The 21897-nt window shown below is 42.5% G+C and overlaps 1 protein-coding gene across 3 annotated transcripts in view; it reads left to right on the top strand.

The window, feature by feature from the left end:
* Window positions 1-21897, top strand: part of pak1 (p21 protein (Cdc42/Rac)-activated kinase 1) — a 93303-nt gene that overhangs the window by 7473 nt on the left and 63933 nt on the right. For 2 of the 3 annotated variants that reach the window (XM_039787151.1, XM_039787147.1), the window contains exon 2: window positions 20507-20586. The exons of the other annotated variant lie outside the window; for it this stretch is intronic. The gene's annotated coding sequence lies outside the window, so the exon portion shown is untranslated. The remainder of the gene's footprint in view (window positions 1-20506; window positions 20587-21897) is intronic. 3 annotated transcript variants of the gene reach the window in all.

Below are 21897 nucleotides of genomic sequence, written 5' to 3'. Positions count from 1 at the left end.
GGTAAGATGGATAGTTTTCATTGCAGTGTAGACACTCCCTCGCTCCCTCACTCGCTCCCTCACTCGCTCCCTCACTCGCTCCCTCACTTGCTCACTCCCTCGCTCCCTCACTCGCTCCCTCACTCACTCACTCGCTCCCTCACTCGCTTGCTCACTCACTCGCTCCCTCACTCGCTCCCTCACTCGCTCCCTCACTCGCTTGCTCACTCACTCAATCACTCACTTGCTTGCTCACTCAATCACTCGCTCGCTCCCTCACTCACTCCCTCACTCACTCCCTCACTCACTCGCTCCCTCACTCGCTTGCTCACTCACTCGCTCCCTCACTCGCTCCCTCACTCGCTCCCTCACTCGCTTGCTCACTCACTCGCTTGCTCACTCACTCACTCACTCGCTCGCTCCCTCACTCGCTCGCTCACTCACTCTCTCACTCACTTGCTCACTCAATCACTCCCTCACTCGCTCACTCACTCGCTCCCTCACTTGCTCACTTGCTCACTCCCTCGCTCGCTCGCTCCCTCACTCGCTTGCTCACTCACTCGCTCCCTCACTCGCTCCCTCACTCGCTTGCTCACTCACTCACTCGCTCACTCCCTCACTCGCTTGCTCACTCACTCGCTCACTCACTCAATCACTCACTCGCTTGCTCACTCACTCGCTCAATCACTCGCTCCCTCACTCGCTCCCTCACTCGCTCCCTCACTCGCTTGCTCACTCACTCGCTCCCTCCCTCACTCACTCAATCACTCGCTCGCTCACTAACAGTACCAACAGAAATAGTGGTATATTTGCCGAGGAGCAGCCAGCAGCTGAATAATGGATCGTCTGTCTGCCTGGAAGGCTGCATGAGCTGCTGAGCACGGCGTCTAGACGAAGCCCCCCCCCCCCAGAAAGCACAGACCGACGTGCTCTCTCCCCTCCCTCCGTGAAACATCTGGATCCACATGAAAGCTGTTGAACCGGCATTGATTTCTTTTTGCGTTTTTATCCTCTTCATTGATGTGGAGGCAGATGAAAGGAGCAGCCATGGAGCATCTCTAAGCTGTTAATATTACGGTTTAGTATCACACCGATGGGCCTGATGCTGGTGGTGTAATTATAACGATCAGACCTGGAGGGAGGGTTGGAATTAAAAGAGAGACCATATGGTGGAGATCCACCCACTTACTGGGACCAACCACACACCACACCTTCCAGTATCACACCATGGGTCAATGCATACTGTATACGTGAGGCTGGCTGCATTATAGGTCACAACTAGGGCTGTGCTGGATAAGTTAGTGTCGACTAACACCATTCATCGTATACGACCGATTAGATTTTTATCGACAGATTCAATCTGAGTTTCTCCCGCTAGAGCACACCACTTTAATTCTTGTAGTCCAATAGATATCGCAGGCGTTCAGGAATAGCTCAGCATGAATCGTATCAGACATGACTAGTGGACTAAAGTTAGCCTTAAGCGACTAAAACCACCGATAGTCGACTACTCATTACAGAGGCAGCCCCTTACTATTTTGTCACAAATCAATACTTTTAAAGTACTTTTAATTTTTAAAGTTACTACTGCAATCAGCATAACCGACATCTCAGCCAGTCCGTTAACAGTTACTAGGCAACGTTACTAGCTTAGCTGTTCAATTTTCTGTATAAAGAGAAAAGAATTCTCTACTTACTGATACCTGGGCATGGCCAGCCTCCGCTTTACCAGAAGGACCGAAGAGACCCAGGAGGCTGGCATCACTTCCCACGTGTCAGTAGGAGTAGATAGAGTATTTTTCTCTACTTTTTTATACAGAAAAGCTGGTGAACTAGCTAGCTAGTAACGTTGCCTAGTAACTGTTAACGGACTGGCTGAGATGTCAGTTATTGGGGATTGCTAGTAAGCTCTTAACAGCATTTATGAACAGCAAACATCGTTTTAGTTGATTGATTTTTGACCTCAAATAAGTAGCGCTGCTCCCTCTTAGTCGATTAGTCGACTAATCGGTGGTTTTGGTCTTAGTCAGCTTAGATTTCTTTACTCCATTAGTCATGTCTGATGCTGTTTTCACGCTGAATGACTTATTTCCAAGAAACGTACGAGCACATCTCTGGTAAACACAGGAATTAAAGTGGTGCTTTTAGCAGGACTCTTTGCGGAGAAACTCAGATTTACAGATCTGTCGATTAAATCAACTAATCGATTAGTCGATACGGTTGAATGAGTGTTAGTCGACTGAGAAGTTCTTCAATCGAGCACAGCCCTACAAATAAGACGTTTAACGTTAACGTTATAACAGTTTTTTTTAACACTTAATATTAGCCCTAGGGAGTGAAAGTAGGTCTAATATAAAGAGGAAGGTTGTCTCTCACACCTCAGGCCTGCAGTCTCAACTGTGTGTGTGTGTGTGTGTGTGTGTGTGTGTGTGTGTGTGTGTGTCTGTGTGTGTGTGTGTGTGTGTGTGTGGCTGAATATTTCAGTGTTGAAGAAGTATACGTACCCTGCAACCTGCCAGCGGCTGCGAGAATTGTGTGTGTGTGTGTGTGTGTGTGTGTGTGTGTGTGTGTGTGTGTGTGTGTGTGTGTGTGTGTGTGTGTGTGTGTGTGTGTGTGTGTGTGTGTGTGTGTGTGTGTGTGTGTGTGTGCGCATTACATCACACCATTGCATACTGTTTTTGTTGGACAGTGTGTGTCTGCTGGGGGATGAACACATGAGTGTGTGTGTGTGTGTTTTCTCCACATGACTGCGGTGACCCTGTAACAGTGTTTGATCAACACTCAAACACATGGACAAGCTGTGTGTGTGTGTGTGTGTGTGTGTGTGTGTGTGTGTGTGTGTGTGTGTGTGTGTGTTTTGATGAAAATACTCTGTATGTACAGCTGGCCAATCAGAGGCCTGTACAACAAAAGGGGCCGACTCTCTCACACTTACAAATAAAGCTGCAAAGATTAATCGCTTAGTCTTGTCAACTATTAAAGTGCTCATATTCTGCTCATCTTCAGGTTCATGATTGTATTTAGAGGTTATATCAGAATAGGTTTACATGGTTTAATTTTCCACAAACACCATATTGTTGTCGTACTGCACATTGCTGCAGCTCCTCTTTTCACCCTGTGTGTTGAGCTCTCTGTTTTAGCTACAGAGTGAGACATCGCACTTCTGTTCCATCTTTGTTGGGAGTCACACATGCTCAGTACCTAGGTAAGGACTACTAGCCAGTCAGAAGCAGAGTATGAGGGCGTGCCCTGACAGTACCTAGGTAAGGACTACTAGCCAGTCAGAAGGCAATGAGGGCGCCCACCGACAGTACCTAGGTAGAAGGACTAACTAGCCCGTCAGAAGCAGAGTAGGGCAGGGTGCCCCTGACAGTACCTAGGTAAGGACTACTAGCCAGTCAGAAGCAGAGTTGAGATGCGCCTGACAGTACCTAGGTAAGGACTACTAGCCAGTCAGAAGCAGAGTATGAGCTGCGCCTGGCAGTACCTAGGTAAGGACTACTAGCCAGTCAGAAGCAGAGTATGAGGGCCCTGACAGTACCTAGGTAAGGACTACTAGCCAGTCAGAAGCAGAGTATGAGGGCGTGCCATGCTAGCAGCTAGGCGAGCATTATAACGTGTGTTACAATGCGGTTTTGTCAAAACAAATGATCTGCTTTTCTAGTTTATCAAATATTTGAACTGTGGACAACAGTTGCTGCTCTATAACAAACATGGATCCAAAAGATGAGTCTTAACTACTGGCAACTTAAAGACAACACATGATGTATTCTGATGTTTTATGTAATCACATAATCAGCAGATTAAAGTGCCCATATTATTTGGGGTGTTCTTTTGTGTCTGTGGTGCTTCCACATACATACAAACTTTGAAATAAACCATCCATGGTGTTTTGAGTGAGATACGCTTTCTGAATGTGTCCTGCCTTCAGTCTCCTGGTGAGCTGGTCAACATCGGCACGGCTTTCTACGTCACTAGCCGAAACAAGCTGGCTAACCACAACCACTACCTCGTTCTCAATAGCAAAGCACTGCTACAACACACACAAGTTCACCATAATCTACAAAAGATCTACTTAAATTTGTGCCCTTGTTTTAGAAGAAGTCTCCCAGCTGATCCTGCATTGGAACTGACTGAAGTTGGAGAAACAGGCTTTCTTTTACTGTCTATGGAGCTAGCTAGCTGACATGATCTACATCTGAGCTACTGAGCATGTGCAATCAAAGATAGTACAGAAGAAGAAGAAGAAAAGAAGTCTCACTCTGTAGTTAAAACAGAGACCTGAACACAGGGTGAAAAGAGGAGCTGCAGCAGTGAGAGAGAACTGTGCAGTACAACAAAAATATGGTGTTTTTTGAAAATTAAACCATGTAAACCTATTCTGGTACAACCTTAAAATACAGTTATGAACCTGAAAATGAGCAGAATATGGGCGCTTTAAAGACAACACATAATATATTCTGATGTTTTATGCATCAAATAATCAGCAGATTAATCAATAATGGGAATAATCAGTAGTTGCAGCCCCTGGATGATAATGAATGATCTGGCCCGGCTGACTGCAGTGACATACACAACGGGAACATCTCATTTCTCTGTCCGTTGGAAGGAAGGCGGCTCAGTTCCAACCCTGTAACGACCTATCACGATGCTTTCAAATGCCAACATCATGATATCATGTTTACAGGCCTCACACAGCCGCTAGTGACTGCCCAACACTCCCAAATAGTCACAGAGAAAGGCAGAAATGACTAACCCTAACCCATATATTCACAGAGAAAGGCAGAAATGACTAACCCTAACCCAAATATTCACAGAGAAAGGCAGAAAGGACTAACCCTAACCCATATATTCACAGAGAAAGGCAGAAATGACCAACCCTAACCCAAATAGTCACAGAGAAAGGCAGAAATGACCAACCCTAACCCAAATAGTCACAGAGAAAGGCAGAAATGACTAACCCTAACCCAGATAGTCACAGAGAAAGGCAGAAATGACCAACCCTAACCCAAATAGTCACAGAGAAAGGCAGAAATGACCAACCCTAACCCAAATAGTCACAGAGAAAGGCAGAAATGACTAACCCTAACCCAGATAGTCACAGAGAAAGGCAGAAATGACTAACCCTAACCCATATATTCACAGAGAAAGGCAGAAATGACTAACCTTAACCTAGATAGTCACAGAGAAAGGTAGAAATGACTAACCCTAACCCAGATAGTCACAGAGAACGGCAGAAATGACTAACCCTAACCTATATATTCACAGAGAAAGGCAGAAATGACTAACCCTAACCCATATATTCACAGAGAACGGCAGAAATGACTAACCCTAACCTATATATTCACAGAGAAAGGCAGAAATGACTAACCCTAACCCATATATTCACAGAGAAAGGCAGAAATGACCAACCCTAACCCAGATAGTCACAGAGAAAGGTAGAAATGACCAACCCTAACCCAGATAGTCACAGAGAAAGGTAGAAATGACTAACCCTAACCCAGATAGTCACAGAGAAAGGCAGAAATGACTAACCCTAACCCAGATAGTCACAGAGAAAGGCAGAAATGACTAACCCTAACCCAGATAGTCACAGAGAAAGGTAGAAATGACTAACCCTAACCCAGATAGTCACAGAGAAAGGTAGAAATGACTAACCCTAACCCAAATAGTCACAGAGAAAGGTAGAAATGACTAACCCTAACCTATATATTCACAGAGAAAGGTAGAAATGACTAACCCTAACCCAAATAGTCACAGAGAAAGGTAGAAATGACTAACCCTAACCCAAATAGTCACAGAGAAAGGCAGAAATGACTAACCCTAACCCATATATTCACAGAGAAAGGCAGAAATGACTAACCCTAACCCATATATTCACAGAGAAAGGCAGAAATGACTAACCCTAACCCAAATAGTCACAGAGAAAGGCAGAAATGACTAACCCTAACCCATATATTCACAGAGAAAGGCAGAAATGACTAACCCTAACCCATATATTCACAGAGAAAGGCAGAAATGACTAACCCTAACCCAAATAGGGTAGAAATGACCAACCCTAACCCAGATAGTCACAGAGAAAGGTAGAAATGACCAACCCTAACCCAGATAGTCACAGAGAAAGGCAGAAATGACTAACCCTAACCCAAATAGTCATAGAGAAAGGCAGAAATGACTAACCCTAACCCAAATAGTCACAGAGAAAGGCAGAAATGACTAACCCTAACCCAAATAGTCACAGAGAAAGGCAGAAATGACTAACCCTAACCCAGATAGTCACAGAGAAAGGCAGAAATGACCAACCCTAACCCAGATAGTCACAGAGAAAGGCAGAAATGACTAACCCTAACCCAGATAGTCACAGAGAAAGGCAGAAATGACTAACCCTAACCCAAATAGTCACAGAGAAAGGCAGGAATGACCAACCCTAACCCAGATAGTCACAGAGAAAGGCAGAAATGACTAACCCTAACCCAGATAGTCACAGAGAAAGGCAGAAATGACTAACCCTAACCCAAATAGTCACAGAGAAAGGCAGGAATGACTAACCCTAACCCAGATAGTCACAGAGAAAGGCAGAAATGACTAACCCTAACCCAGATAGTCACAGAGAAAGGCAGAAATGACTAACCCTAACCCAAATAGTCACAGAGAAAGGCCGAAATGATTACTCTCTTCTCCTTAGATCAGTCTGTTCCTCCTCTTCATCCCTCTCTCTTTCTCTTTGCCATCCTCCTGGTGTCCTCTTCTCTTTCCTTCCTCTTCTCCGTGTATCTTTCCTTACCCTCCTCCTCATCTGTCTCTCTTTTCCTTCTTCCTCTTCATCTCTCTTGCTTCTTTAACCATTCCTATTTCTACTCTCCATCCTGCTCTCTTCCCTTCTTGCTTTGTCTTCCTCTTCACTCTTCTCTTCCTCCTCCTTTCCATCCCCACCCCTCTTCTTCAATCTTTTCCTTCCTCTATGACCCACATGTCCGATGGCCTCTTTTCATCCCCCTCTTCACCTCTTCATCCTGCGTTCCCTCCTCTCCTCTCCAGTCTATCTGACGTAACCAGTGAAGCGACTGTAACACTATTATCTATAAATACCCCTTCGTTTCTCTCACTGTCAAACAGAGGAAGCCTCTCTTTTTGCTCTCATCCACTTCCTTCCATCGACTAGTTTTATATTTTCTTCTCCGTGCCAGTCAAGCCAGAGGGAGTTTCTCACTTTCTGTCTCGTCCTTACACATTTAAAGCAGAAGGAAACTATTTCAAATCAAAATGAAGGTGGCATATTTCTTCTGTAGTGCTCTGTGCCTTTTGTGATTTAAGGGAGAAACCCATCGGCGCTCTGTGGTGTTTTAAGCCCCCAGCGTCGACTTCAAGGCACCTAACCCTAACCTTAACCCTAATGGTGCGTTCTTTTTGTCTTGTAATCGCGACTAGTAGCTTTTTGTCACACGATACTACGAGTCGGAGAAAAGATGGATTTTTGTCACATTTTTAGTAACATTTAGGATTATATTCACCCAGTTATTGACATATTACACAAATATATTTCACAGTTTGATACTAGAAAATTTGATTGTTAACTCTGTTTAATTAATGTTGCTCTGCTTTCTGCTCAAGACTCGGCTTAAAGCCATTGTTGTCACTTAGCAACCGAGCGTCTCTAGCCAATTGCAGCTGCACAAGCTACAAAATAACTAATCAGGCGGTATTTAACTCCTAATAAGACTGTAGAGACATGCCTATAGGTAGCAGTATACAGCGCTATGTTTAACTCCTAATAAGACTGTAGAGACATGCCTATAGGTAGCAGTATACAGCGCTATGTTTAACTCCTAATAAGACTGTAGTGACATGCCTATAGGTAGCAGTATACAGCGCCATGTTTAACTCCTAATAAGACTGTAGTGACATGCCTATAGGTAGCAGTATACAGCGCTATGTTTAACTCCTAATAAGACTGTAGAGACATGTCTATAGGTAGCAGTATACAGCGCTATGTTTAACTCCTAATAAGACTGTAGAGACATGCCTATAGGTAGCAGTATTCAGCGCTATGTTTAACTCCTAATAAGACTGTAGTGACATGCCTATAGGTAGCAGTATACAGCGCTATGTTTAACTCCTAATAAGACTGTAGAGACATGCCTATAGGTAGCAGTATACAGCGCTATGTTTAACTCCTAATAAGACTGTAGAGACATGCCTATAGGTAGCAGTATACAGCGCTATGTTTAACTCCTAATAAGACTGTAGAGACATGCCTATAGGTAGCAGTATACAGCGCTATGTTTAACTCCTAATAAGACTGTAGTGACATGCCTATAGGTAGCAGTATACAGCTATGTTTAACTCCTAATAAGACTGTAGACACATGCCTATAGGTAGCAGTATACAGCGCGCTATGTTTAACACCTAATAAGACTGTAGAGACATGTCTATAGGTAGCAGTATACAGCGCTATGTTTAACTCCTAATAAGACTGTAGTGACATGCCTATAGGTAGCAGTATACAGCTATGTTTAACTCCTAATAAGACTGTAGAGACATGTCTATAGGTAGCAGTATACAGGCTATGTTTAACTCCTAATAAGACTGTAGAGACATGCCTATAGGTAGCAGTATACAGCGCATGTTTAACTCCTAATAACACTGTAGAGACATGTCTATAGGTAGCAGTATACAGCTATGTTTAACTCCTAATAAGACTGTAGAGACATGCCTATAGGTAGCAGTATAACGGCGCCATGTTTAACTCCTAATAAGACTGTAGAGACATGTCTATAGGTAGCAGTATACAGCGCTATGTTTAACTCCTAATAAGACTGTAGAGACATGCCTATAGGTAGCAGTATACAGCGCTATGTTTAACTCCTAATAACACTGTAGAGACATGCCTATAGGTAGCAGTATACAGCGCTATGTTTAACTCCTAATAAGACTGTAGGGACATGCCTATAGGTAGCAGTATACAGCGTATGTTTAACTCCTAATAAGACTGTAGGGACATGTCTATAGGTAGCAGTATACAGCTATGTTTAACTCCTAATAAGACTGTAGTGACATGCCTATAGGTAGCAGTATACAGGCTATGTTTAACTCCTAATAAGACTGTAGCGACATGCCTATAGGTAGCAGTATACAGCGTATGTTTAACTCCTAATCAGACTGTAGAGACATGCCTTTAGGTAGCAGTATACCACGCTATGTTTAACTCCTAATAAGACTGTAGAGACATGCCTATAGGTAGCAGTATACAGGCTATGTTTAACTCCTAATAAGACTGTAGAGACATGCCTATAGGTAGCAGTATACAGCGCTATGTTTAACTCCTAATAAGACTGTAGAGACATGTCTATAGGTAGCAGTATACAGCGCTATGTTTAACTCCTAATCAGACTGTAGAGACATGCCTTTAGGTAGCAGTATACAGCGCTATGTTTAACTCCTAATAAGACTGTAGAGACATGTCTATAGGTAGCAGTATACAGGCTATGTTTAACTCCTAATAAGACTGTAGAGACATGTCTATAGGTAGCAGTATACAGCGCTATGTTTAACTCCTAATCAGACTGTAGAGACATGCCTTTAGGTAGCAGTATACAGGCTATGTTTAACTCCTAATAAGACTGTAGAGACATGTCTATAGGTAGCAGTATACAGCGCCATGTTTAACTCCTAATCAGACTGTAGAGACATGCCTTTAGGTAGCAGTATACAGCGCTATGTTTAACTCCTAATAAGACTGTAGAGACATGTCTATAGGTAGCAGTATACAGCTATGTTTAACTCCTAATAAGACTGTAGAGACATGCCTATAGGTAGCAGTATACAGCTATGTTTAACTCCTAATAAGACTGTAGAGACATGCCTATAGGTAGCAGTATACAGCTATGTTTAACTCCTAATAAGACTGTAGAGACATGCCTATAGGTAGCAGTATACAGCGCTATGTTTAACTCCTAATAAGACTGTAGAGACATGTCTATAGGTAGCAGTATACAGCGCTATGTTTAACTCCTAATCAGACTGTAGAGACATGTCTATAGGTAGCAGTATACAGCGCTATGTTTAACTCCTAATCAGACTGTAGAGACATGTCTATAGGTAGCAGTATACAGCGCTGTGTTTAACTCCTAATCAGACTGTAGAGACATGCCTTTAGGTAGCAGTATACAGCGCTATGTTTAACTCCTAATAAGACTGTAGAGACATGCCTATACTGCCCTGCAAAGACAAAAGACCTGTGAAAGAGTGTGAAAACTGAGTAAAATGACTTTAAAGTTTTTGTTTTGTCCAGACAAAAGTATTATAGGTAGAACTCCCAAAATTTGAGAACTAGTTGTTATAATGAAGAAATGTTTGTATGCAAAAAAATCTTGAGTTCAAAATTGACCTTTGACCCTTGTTTGGCAGTTACTGTACTCTTCCTTTGTATCGTGCCAAAAACAAGGAGTCATGCAAAGGCAAAAGGCAGTAACTGACATATAATCAATATTTGCTTGCTGTTCACCATACTTACATCCATTATAAGAACAGCTAACCAAGGTCTAGTCATCATGGTATTTGTTTTAAATTATATAGAAGACATTTGGTTGTTCCTATTTACTGCTATAATGATCAGGATAGTGTGGCAACACTAACACAGTTGAACAGCAGTGTTTCCTCTAGGATTGTTTTTAGCAGTGGGGGCAGATCTGTCGGACCCCGGTGCCCCGCCGACCAAATATTTCACGTATTAAACAGAACTGACACTTCGCTGCAACACAAACAAATATATTTATTCACCTCTATTCACACACAATGAGGCATATTTTGATTTCGTTTTGATTGAACTGTATTTTTGAGGAACTGTAGGTCTACAACATGTATTTTACAAGAAATTCTTCATCGGGAAACCAAAACCCAAAGTAGGCTATAGTATGAAACCATTCATAATGAAACTAATTGCATATTTGCCTCAGTGGCAAAGTTGGCAGCCTTGCTGTGTGCATTTGATTTTTCTTGGATTTTGGAAAAATAACTCCATGACTCGGTTACACTAGAACGGCCAGGACGGTCATTTTGAACCGTTTTTGAAATGTATATGTGTAATAACTTTGCTTAATAAAAAAAATACAATCCTGCTGGTACCTGACTTTTCCTAAAAGAGTCTGTATTTTCATTTAAAATAGTTTTTATATACTGTACATTACACAAAAGGCAAAGAAAATACAATCACTTTGACCTATTTTGACCATACACTGTCATATTGAACGCTCGGATTTTCGCGGCTTTGTTTTTAATCTTTTGCGTGGTTGAAGATGCATCTTGGTTGCTTAGTAATAATCATAGCCTCTGTCAGAGAAACGTAACTAGCGGTCTCGAGTAACAAGTGTGGGCAATGCATCACCGATGGGCCGAAGGCAGAGCCAGAGTTGGTAACGTAGGCTACGGCATGGATGGTTCTGAATCAGAAGAAAAGCACCGGGCGATCGCCTTCCAGGCAGCGCTAGGATTAGGCATATATGATCTGTTCATCTATACCACATGTGTCAAACTCCAGGCCTGCGGGCCAAATCCAGCCCCTTTAGGTTCACAATAGACTTTGGCCCACATAGCTTTTTCCAATGTTTCTTTTCCGACTTTTTCCAATGTTTTTTTTTGCCCGTTATACAACGTTTTTTCCCCCCAATGTTTTTGTTGCTTTTTTTTTCGTCATTTTTTTCTTTGATGGCTTTTTTTTGGGGTCTTTATGTCGACCGAGCTGTAAGTGAGAAGATTATATGAGACGTGCACCGATACAATAAAAGATGCTTGACTTTTACGATGAAATAATAGCACGCGAATAACCTAAACGTGTCTGGCCCTGCTGGATGGGATTCCTGTTTTGCAGCGTGGCCCTTCGTGGAATTGAGTGTGACACCCCTGATCTATACCGTACAGTTTGTTCATGTTGAAAGGTGAGGAACAGGAAGCTATACTGTAGACCAGGGGTCACCAACGCGGTGCCCGCGGGCACCAGGTAGCCCCCAAGGACCACATGAGTAGCCCTCAGGCCTGTTCTAAAAATGACAATTGAATATTGATATGATCTGTTTCCCACCTTGTTAAGTCATTGTTGATAATTATTGTGAGAAATCATTAACATGATCAGTGTCTTCACATAGAGTAGCATTAATCATTAATAATCATATATAACTATCATTAATCATTAATAATCATATATAACTAAAGGCAAACTGAGCACGTGTTATTTCAGAAGAGTGTATCAAACTGGTAGCCCTTCGTATGACTCAATACCCACGAAGTAGCTCTCCGTTTAGAAAAGGTTGGTGACCCCTGCTGTAGATCTTGCTGGTGCCGCGGCTGCATGAGCAAAAAAAGTCTTTGAAGACCAATCAACGAAAAATAACCGTACTGTACTTTTAAGTATATTTTTAAAGTGCTAAAGCTACATTTTAGCTACGTTTTTTTTTTGGTTTAAAAACGAATATCTTTTATTGAGTTTACAAAGAAACGGAGAAGTCTTGGAACAGTGTTATATCTTATTTATTTTTTTTCCCCCTGCCTCTTTCTCTCGGAGATTGAAGGAGCTTGTCAGATTAGTTTCCAGACGAGTCTCTCCCTTCCCCACGGGGATGTTTGATGCCGTGTGATTCGGTGTTCTCACCTCCGCTTCAACGGAGAGACGAGAACAACACCCCTCTCGTCCCCTCGCCAACACACGCGCTCCAGATTTTAAACATGGCCAGTCAAGCACGTCAGTTTGCCCTCTGCGTGCACTCTTTGTCTCACTCTTTAAAAATGATCTGCAACAGCAATCTGTGTCAGGTTTCTATTACATTTTAACATGTCAAAAATCAATGAAATAAAGCATTTACAGGGCTCCCGGCTAACTTTTTTTCACTAGGAGCACAGTGGCCCCCCCCCAACTGAAAATTTTAGGGGCGCAACCACAAAATTTAGGGGTGTAAATCAACATGCTAACCAAATGTTCACATTTACACTAATTTCCACTGTATTACTAATACACACTTTGATAATAGATGCAGGAATTACAATGTGCTGTTTCAAATTTAGTTTCACATTTTATTTTGGGGCGGCTGTGGCTCAGTGGTAGAGAGGTCGCCTGCCAATCGGAAGGTTGGTGGTTCGATCCCTGGCCCTGCAGTCCCATGCCAAAGTGTCCTTGGGCAAGACACTGGACCCTGCGCTGCGCATCGGAGTGTAAATGTGTGTGAGTGTTTATCTGATGAGCAGGTGAACCTCGGTGAATGTGTGTGTGAACCGTGAATGGTTCCTGTATATGTTAAAGAGCTTTGAGTAGTCGTTAAGACTAGAAAAGCGCTGTATAAAAACAGTCCTTTTACATTTTGCACTTTTGAAGATGCAACATAGAAGGTAAACCGACAGCACCATCGCTGTCATGACAGTACAGATATTTAAAAAAATATACCAGCTCTAGTCTCCAGTCTACAATTACAATGAATTCAACTTAAAATTAAACATTAAGCATTGTTTAGGCTACTAAACTAAACTAAAAATAAACCCCTCCCTCTCTCCTCCCAAACCTGCCGTTTGGCCTCCATTGACCTACAGTACAGGCCAAAAGTTTGGACACACCTTCTCATTCAATGTGTTTCCTTTATTTTCATGACTATTTACATTGTAGATTCTCACTGAAGGCATCAAAACTATGAATGAACACATATGGAATTATGTACTTAACAAAAAAGTGTGACATAACTGAAAACATGTCTTATATTTTAGATTCCTCAAAGTAGCCACCCTTTGTTTTTTTTGATAACTCTGCAAACCCTTGGTGTTCTCTCAATGAGCTTCATGAGGTAGTCACCTGAAATGGTTTTACCTTCACAGGTGTGCTTTGTCAGGGTTCATTAGTGGAATTTGTTCCCTTATTAATAAAAAAGCAAAGGGTGGCTACTTTGAAGAATCTAAAATATAAGACATGTTTTCAGTTATTTCACACTTTGTTGTTAAGTACATAATTCCATGTGTGTTCATTCATAGTTTTGATGCCTTCAGTGAGAATCTACAATGTAAATAGTCATGAAAATAAAAAGGAAACACATTGAATGAGAAGGTGTGTCCAAACTTTTGGCCTGTACTGTATATATTTATATAAATCCATAAACGTATACAAAACATGAACAGATAAATAAACTTGTTTGTGTTTTTGTCACAACAGAACAGAGGAACATCAAAATATATTAAAGTTCTGATAAATAATAAAATGTATAAAAATACAAACTTAAGATGTGAACTTTAAAGGGTTAAACACGAGTGCTGCCAACAGGGAGGTTGTAGAGCGCCCTCTGGTGGACAGACCATGCAACGCCAACACTCAGAACACCGATAGCCGATACCGATAGTTTGGAAAATGCCTAATATCGGCCGATACTAATCGGTCGGGCTCTATTACACACCTTTCAGTAACCGTTCCACCTAGTCATCAGTCCAAGCTAATAAATCCCTGGTCTTACTTTTCACCAGTGTTGTTCTGTCTCTATTTTAAACTAATACATCCATGATTTTCAACCAGCAGAGTAACGTCAGACAATCTACTTCCTGTTTGGTGGGGAGCAGATTGTTTTTGCGTGCGAAACCAGCAACACAGGTGAAATAACGCTCGCACCTAAAGCTACACACAGCTGTCGACATTCAGCGACACCTCAATGAGCCATAATCTAGAGCTACGTTAGCATTACCCCCCCCCCCCGTGTGTGTGTGTGTGTGTGTGTGTGTGTGTGTGTGTGTGTGTGTGTGTGTGTGTGTGTGTGTGTGTGTGTGTGTGTGTGTGTGTTTTTTGGGAATAATGCCACATTGTGTGAGTATTTGCAATAGGGCTGGGACGATATGCTTTTGTCCCGATTCGATTCTTTCACGACACATGGGTGCCGATTTGATTTGTATTGCGACTCTAGAAGTATTGAGTATTGCCATTTTCTTTTCCTCCTTTGTGTGTGTGTGTGTGTGTGTGTGTGTGTGTTTACAGTAAGGTGTGAATGTGTGGACAGCTGCGGGGCTGTCACTCACCTCCTGCCCTCCTCCTGTTTGTCCTCCCTGCCTCTCTCTTTGAAAACCTTCATCTGTTCGGCCTGGTCCGAGACCCCCGATGACACCGACACGCTGTGGACACACAGCTTCTTCCTCCCTTAGAGCGCGGCCGACTGTTTGTTTGTCTGATGGCATCTGCTAAGAAAGGCAGAAAGACGGAGACGGAGCCTTTCCCACACTAATGTGCCTTCCAGTTCATCCCAAAAGTGTTGGATGGGGTTGAGGTCAGGGGTCACGTTCTGAGTATTAAAGGTCCCATGACATGGTGCTCTTTGGATGCTTTCATATTGGCCTTAGTGGTCCCCTAATACTGTATCTGAAGTCTCTTTTATATAGACCTTAGTGGTCCCCTAATACTGTATCTGAAGTCTCTTTTATATAGACCTTAGTGGTCCCCTAATACTGTATCTGAAGTCTCTTTTATATAGGCCTTAGTGGTCCCCTAATACTGTATCAGAAGTCTCTTTTATATAGACCTTAGTGGTCCCCTAATACTGTATCTGAAGTCTCTTTTATATAGACCTTAGTGGTCCCCTAATACTGTATCTGAAGTCTCTTTTATATAGACCTTAGTGGTCCCCTAATACTGTATCTGAAGTCTCTTTTATATAGACCTTAGTGGTCCCCTAATACTGTATCTGAAGTCTCTTTTATATAGACCTTAGTGGTCCCCTAATACTGTATCAGAAGTCTCTTTTATATAGGCCTTAGTGGTCCCCTAATACTGTATCTGAAGTCTCTTTTATATAGGCCTTAGTGGTCCCCTAATACTGTATCAGAAGTCTCTTTTATATAGACCTTAGTGGTCCCCTAATACTGTATCTGAAGTCTCTTTTATATAGACCTTAGTGGTCCCCTAATACTGTATCTGAAGTCTCTTTTATATAGACTGTAGTGGTCCCCTAATACTGTATCTGAAGTCTCTTTTATATAGACCTTAGTGGTCCCCTAATACTGTATCTGAAGTCTCTTTTATATAGACCTTAGTGGTCCCCTAATACTGTATCTGAAGTCTCTTTTATATAGGCCTTAGTGGTCCCCTAATACTGTATCTGAAGTCTCTTTTATATAGACCTTAGTGGTCCCCAGTACTGTATCTGAAGTCTCTTTTATATAGACCTTAGTGGTCCCCTAATACTGTATCTGAAGTCTCTTTTATATAGACCTTAGTGGTCCCCTAATACTGTATCTGAAGTCTCTTTCCCGAAATTCAGCCTTGGTGCAGAATTACAGCCACTAGAGCCAGTCCCACAATGAGCTTTCCTTAGGATGTAGCATTTCTGTGTCTGTAGCTATTGAGGAGGAGAGAAGGGGGGGGGGGCAAGGTGGAGGGTGGGGGTGTGGCCTTGACCAAATGCCACTTTGCTCGTTTGAAAGCCATGATGTCTCTCTCTCTCTCATGGGGGGGCCAAATTCTCTGGGCGGGCAAATCAGAGAAAGGGGAGGTAACCTTGCTCCTTATGACCTCATAAGGAGAAGATTCCTGATTGGCCCATCTGAGCTTTCATTTTCTCAAAGGCAGAGCAGGATACCCAGGGCTCGGTTTACACCTATCACCATTTCTAGCCACTGGGGGGACCATAGGCAGGCTGGGGGAACGCATATTAATGTTAAAAACAAAACTCATAAAGTGACATTTTCATGCCATGGGACCTTTTAAACTGGGGAAAACCCATGGATGTATTATAAGAACCGGATACAGTGCTCCTTCCTGCGAGAGTTGCTCAGTGGCGCGTGGAGCCTTCATGGAGACGAAAATGCATGATGATCGGTGCTGCTTCCACACTGTGCTGCTCGTGGAGCAAACGCTCTACACACCGCCGGCCAAGCCAGCTACTTCTGGTTTTAGCGCTCCGCTAACATGAACGGGGAGTCGATTATTTAATCGTGCGGCTCTTCTAGACTTTCCAAAATGTTATCGGACCGAATGGATCAAAGTCCGATAACGAAAACGAGTCAAAAGAAATGATCCACTGATTAGATTGACAGACGTCTCTTTCGCTATGTAGTAGAGGGTCTCCGATACCCCTTTTTCCACCGAGGCAGAGCTGGTGCTGGTTCGGAGCCAGAGCCTACAGTTTCAAATCGGTTCTTTGTTTTTCGACCACCAAAAGCACCAGCTCCGAACCGGTAAAAGTGGTTCTTAAGTAGCACCAAATCATCGCTGGGCCAAGAAGTAAGAACCGCTTACGTCAGCGGCTGGGGGGTGACCTACAACAGTGGTTCCCAACCTTTTTTCCTTGTCGCCCCCCCCTACTTATGTCTAAGAAAAGCTGAGATAGAGCCTTACTTTCTTTTTTGATACAGCGCTTGTTTTATGAATGTTTCATTCATAAAATAGTGATGCTGTAGCGGCAGGAAAAACAAGGATGATAGCAGCTAGCAGCTGACAGCTAGCAGCTAACAGCTAGCAGCTAGCAGCTAGCAGCTAGCAGCTGACCTGATGACAGCAAGGGTCCCAGGTTAAGAGGTCCCGGAGGTTTTTGCCTACTAAGTATAGTTTTATACAGACTTGTGTACATTATATATTCTAGTGTATTATCATAATTTATTTAACATGTGCAAATATATATATTTTTTTTACCTCAACCTTAAACCAGATAAAGACTTGCGCCCCTGTGATCTGGGAACCGCTGACCTACAAGACGAACAGAAACTTGTGACCGCCATTTGTGAATTAGCAGATGAACGCGATGGACGCGATTAAACAACAACGACAGCAGCAGCAGCAGCAGCAGCAGCAGCAGCAGCAGCGGTGGTCAGAGGAGGAAAACGAGCTGCTTTCTCGCACTATAAAGGCGAGCCGCGCGAACACGTTGGATCCGCAAAGCCGCGAACATCGCTAGCAAAGCAGCGTCCGCCACTGTTGATGGTGTGTTTTGGCGCCGCCGCGCTAACGTTGCTGGGACAGATGGGACGTATACAGCGGCTTAAGACCTGGCTCTGTGCCGGCTCTTTAGCGTCTGTGGGAAAGCAGACCGGTTCTTTTGGAGACTCGTCAGTCGAACCGGCACTAGCTCTGTGGCTCTGAACCAGCACCTGGTTCTTGTTGGTGGAAAAGGTGGTAAGACAGGAATCAGTTGTCGCTCCCATCCCGGAGCAGACGTGTACAGTCCAGGTGCCAGAAAGTAAAACTCCTGCCATGTTTTTGGATCTGCCTCTACATCTAGAACAGGTGTTTTCACTAACGAGCTCCTCTACCTGGTAGAGGAGCTGGTTTAGTGATGGTTGGGGACAGCTGCTGGACAGGATTTCTACTTTCTGGCACCTGGACTATACACCTCTGATCCCCGAGCCCGTGAAAATACTCCCGTCATATCCCGATCACGTGACTGCCCTCCCCAAAATCCCGAGAGAAAGACTCCCGAATCGCGTCTCGTTCCCTGTCTTGTCTCTGACTCTAGACTCTGTAGCGGAGGATAACCGTTCGGTTGATGTTGCGCGCGTGCGTTTGGTTAATCGCGGTCCAATCACTGAGGTTGCCTCGGAAATTAGGCTGCACTATACATGCATTACCTGCAGGTAGTGTTAATTTTGTCACCTATTTTTAATTTAGTCTTAGTCTTAGTCTCGTGCCAAACATTTTTGTTAGTCAAGTTTTAGTCGACTAAAATTCTCGTCATTTTAGTCTAGTTTTAGTCAAAACATTTTAGTCTTTTTTTAAATAAATTATTTCTGATAACCATTTCAGTCAAATAGTTATAAAAATAAATAAATTATATAAAGTTATATAAATATTGAGCCTCTACCTTATTTCACCAGTAAACGACAAAAACAACTGCATGGGGAAAGGATATTTTACAATAAAATAAATGCAGCACGAAACTGGCGAGGCGTATTTTGAAGTGAACGCAACATATGTGTTGTTTTTCAGACAACGGCAGCTGCAGAATCCTACACAGTGAAATAGAGACAAACCTTTACACCGTTTAGCTGTCAGCATTTTAACTGTGTTAAATCCAACTGCTAGCTAACGGTATGCTAACGTTACCTGCTGCCAAGTGTAGTGTTAACTAGCGCCCCATGCAGCGATGTTTCGGTTGACTCTAAAGTCCGTTTAGGAGCATCAGAGAGAAGCGCAGGCATTTAAGTGGCACCAAAATCTGCGTTGCTATTCGGTCCGGTAATAACGGTGGTTAGTGCCTGTCGCCGGTTACGCGGTAACGGTCGGTAACAGCTGAATTTTTTTTTTTAAGAAAAAAAAGTAGAGACGATTGTAGACGAAAAGAGATTTTATCTTAGTTTTTATTTTATGCAAAACATTTTAGTCTCGTCTTTTTTCGTCAACAATAATGCACGTTAATTTAGTCTTAGTCAGCGTTTTTGGACATTGGCGCAGTCTCGTTATGTACTTAACAAAAAAGTGTGAAATAACTGAAAACATGTCTTATATTTTAGATTCTTCAAAGTAGCCACCCTTTTGCTTTTTTTGATAACTCTGCAAACCCTTGGTGTTCTCTCAATGAGCTTCATGAGGTAGTCACCTGAAATGGTTTTACCTTCACAGGTGTGCTTTGTCAGGGTTAATTAGTGGAATTTATTCCCTTATTAATAAAAAAGCAAAGGGTGGCTACTTTGAAGAATCTAAAATATAAGACATGTTTTCAGTTATTTCACTTTTTTTGTTAAGTACATAATTCCATATGTGTTCATTCATAGTTTTGATGCCTTCAGTGAGAATCTACAATGTAAATAGTCATGAAAATAAAAAACTTTTGGCCTGCACTGTATAACATTTAAAAAGCTTAAAAGCAAAACTTGCACTGTGGACCAACTACAATTTTACGATTATTTTCATTTAAGAATAATCAGCAGATTGTTTTTTCGATTAAATGGATTAGTTGTTTGTTCTATAAAGTCGGTGTCACTGTTTTCCCAAGATGACGTCCTCAAATGTTTTTCTACCTCAATTCAATTCAAGATATTTGGTTTACTGTCACGGAGGAGTGAAGAAACAGGAAAATAATCGATTCATCTTTGCAACCCTAATTGATTTTACATTCATTCGGCTTGGGTGCTGCGCCTAAGCCTTATGATGGTAGGAGCCTCCCCGACAAAGACATGAAATGCAGTAAAATGACTTTCTCCACCTTTTCACAAACATGGCCAACGTGTTCTTCTGCTTGTTCTTTATAGCGTGTCGATGATTTCTCACCATGTTCAGTTAATCCTCCCATCCATGTTTCAGAGTGACATTTTAGTGCCATCACTGTTCCTTCTCTTTTGACGCTGCTGACTGCAGGACTATAAAAAAATTAGATTTTTTTATTAAGGGTCATAAAACGCTAACAACCCAGGAAGTACTGTTGGACTTTGCTGGCCTTATTTGGTTCATAACAACACTTTGTTCTGCTATACTGACACAAAATAAGTGTAATAATCCAGTTAATGTTGAGCCGGACCTGATTTTATTTTAAGAAAGTGCCGTGGTGATGAACAGTGTGCAGTAACGGCCGTCACTCTTGTTTGTGTGCAGGCTGCAGGTTGAAGCTGCCTCTTTGCCTTTCTGTGAGAGGAGCGACACGCACACACACACACACACAACGACGACAACAGGTAAGCTTGGCTGGTGTAACACAGACGGCAGTTCAACTCTCTGTAGCAGTTGTGATTCTGTTGATTGTGTGCCTTGCTCAGTGGCACGGTGGTAGTAAAAGACCCATATTATCACAGTCACAGTTTAAAAACCCAATTATATTTGGGTTAAGGCAATACCCCGGTTTCTCAAACGCCAAGAACTATTAGCTAGCAGAGGAGCTAACTGGTAGATTAAACTCTTAGCTACCAGAGGAGCTAACTGGTAGATTAAACTCTTAGCTACCAGAGGAGCTAACTGGTAGATTAGACTCTTAGCTACCAGAGGAGCTAACTGGTAGATTAAACTCTTAGCTACCAGAGGAGCTAACTGGTAGATTAAACTCTTAGCTACCAGAGGAGCTAACTGGTAGATTAAACTCTTAGCTACCAGAGGAGCTAACTGGTAGATTAGACTCTTAGCTACCAGAGGAGCTAACTGGTAGATTAATCTCTTAGCTACCAGAGGAGCTAACTGGTAGATTAAACTCTTAGCTACCAGAGGAGCTAACTGGTAGATTAAACTCTTAGCTACCAGAGGAGCTAACTGGTAGATTAAACTCTTAGCTACCAGAGGAGCTAAGGGGGGGAGAATTTGTTTTTTTTTGTGGTGAGGGGTTTTTTTTTTTATTTTTTATTTGGGGGGAGGGAGGAGAAAAATTTTTTTTTTTGGTAGGGGAGGAAAGAAAAAAAATAGGTTTTAGTTTTTGTGGGGGGGAGGAGGGGTGGTGGGTTGGTAGTTGTTTAGAGAGGGGGGGGAGGGGGGAAAAAAAAAATTTAGGTAGTAGAAAGGAGAGGAGGGAAAAGGGAGTTTTGGGTGGGGAGAAGGGGGGGAGGGGAGAGAAAAATTTGTTTTTAGGGGGGGGGGGAGGGAAGAAGAATATTTTTTTAGGAGGAAGGGGAGGGGGGGAGAAAATTATTTTGGGCACAAGAAAAGGGTAAATGTTAGATTAAACTCTTGGTTTTTTTTTATTTTTAATTTATTGCAGCTCGGCTACCAGGGCATAGTTAATGAGCATCATTACTGAATGCCAGAGTGACTCGCTGTACAAATTCAAATAGAGAGCCTGTTTTCAGCAGATAAGCAAAAGAACAAGCGAGATCCTCTGCTCATTTGAGTAACATTACATCCCCGGTACGATACACACACACACACACACACACAGGTACGATACACACAGACACCGTAGCTTCAGCGAGACGTCATCCATGAGACTTTGAAGTGTGTAGTCTTTCTAATTACTAATTTTTCGGTTGAAAAATAATGTTTTAAATTGACGAACGTCATATTTG

The sequence above is a fragment of the Perca fluviatilis genome, chromosome 2 (assembly GCF_010015445.1).
Source record: "Perca fluviatilis chromosome 2, GENO_Pfluv_1.0, whole genome shotgun sequence".
NCBI lineage: Eukaryota > Metazoa > Chordata > Actinopteri > Perciformes > Percidae > Perca > Perca fluviatilis.
This window is presented reverse-complemented; position numbering and strand designations above follow the sequence as displayed.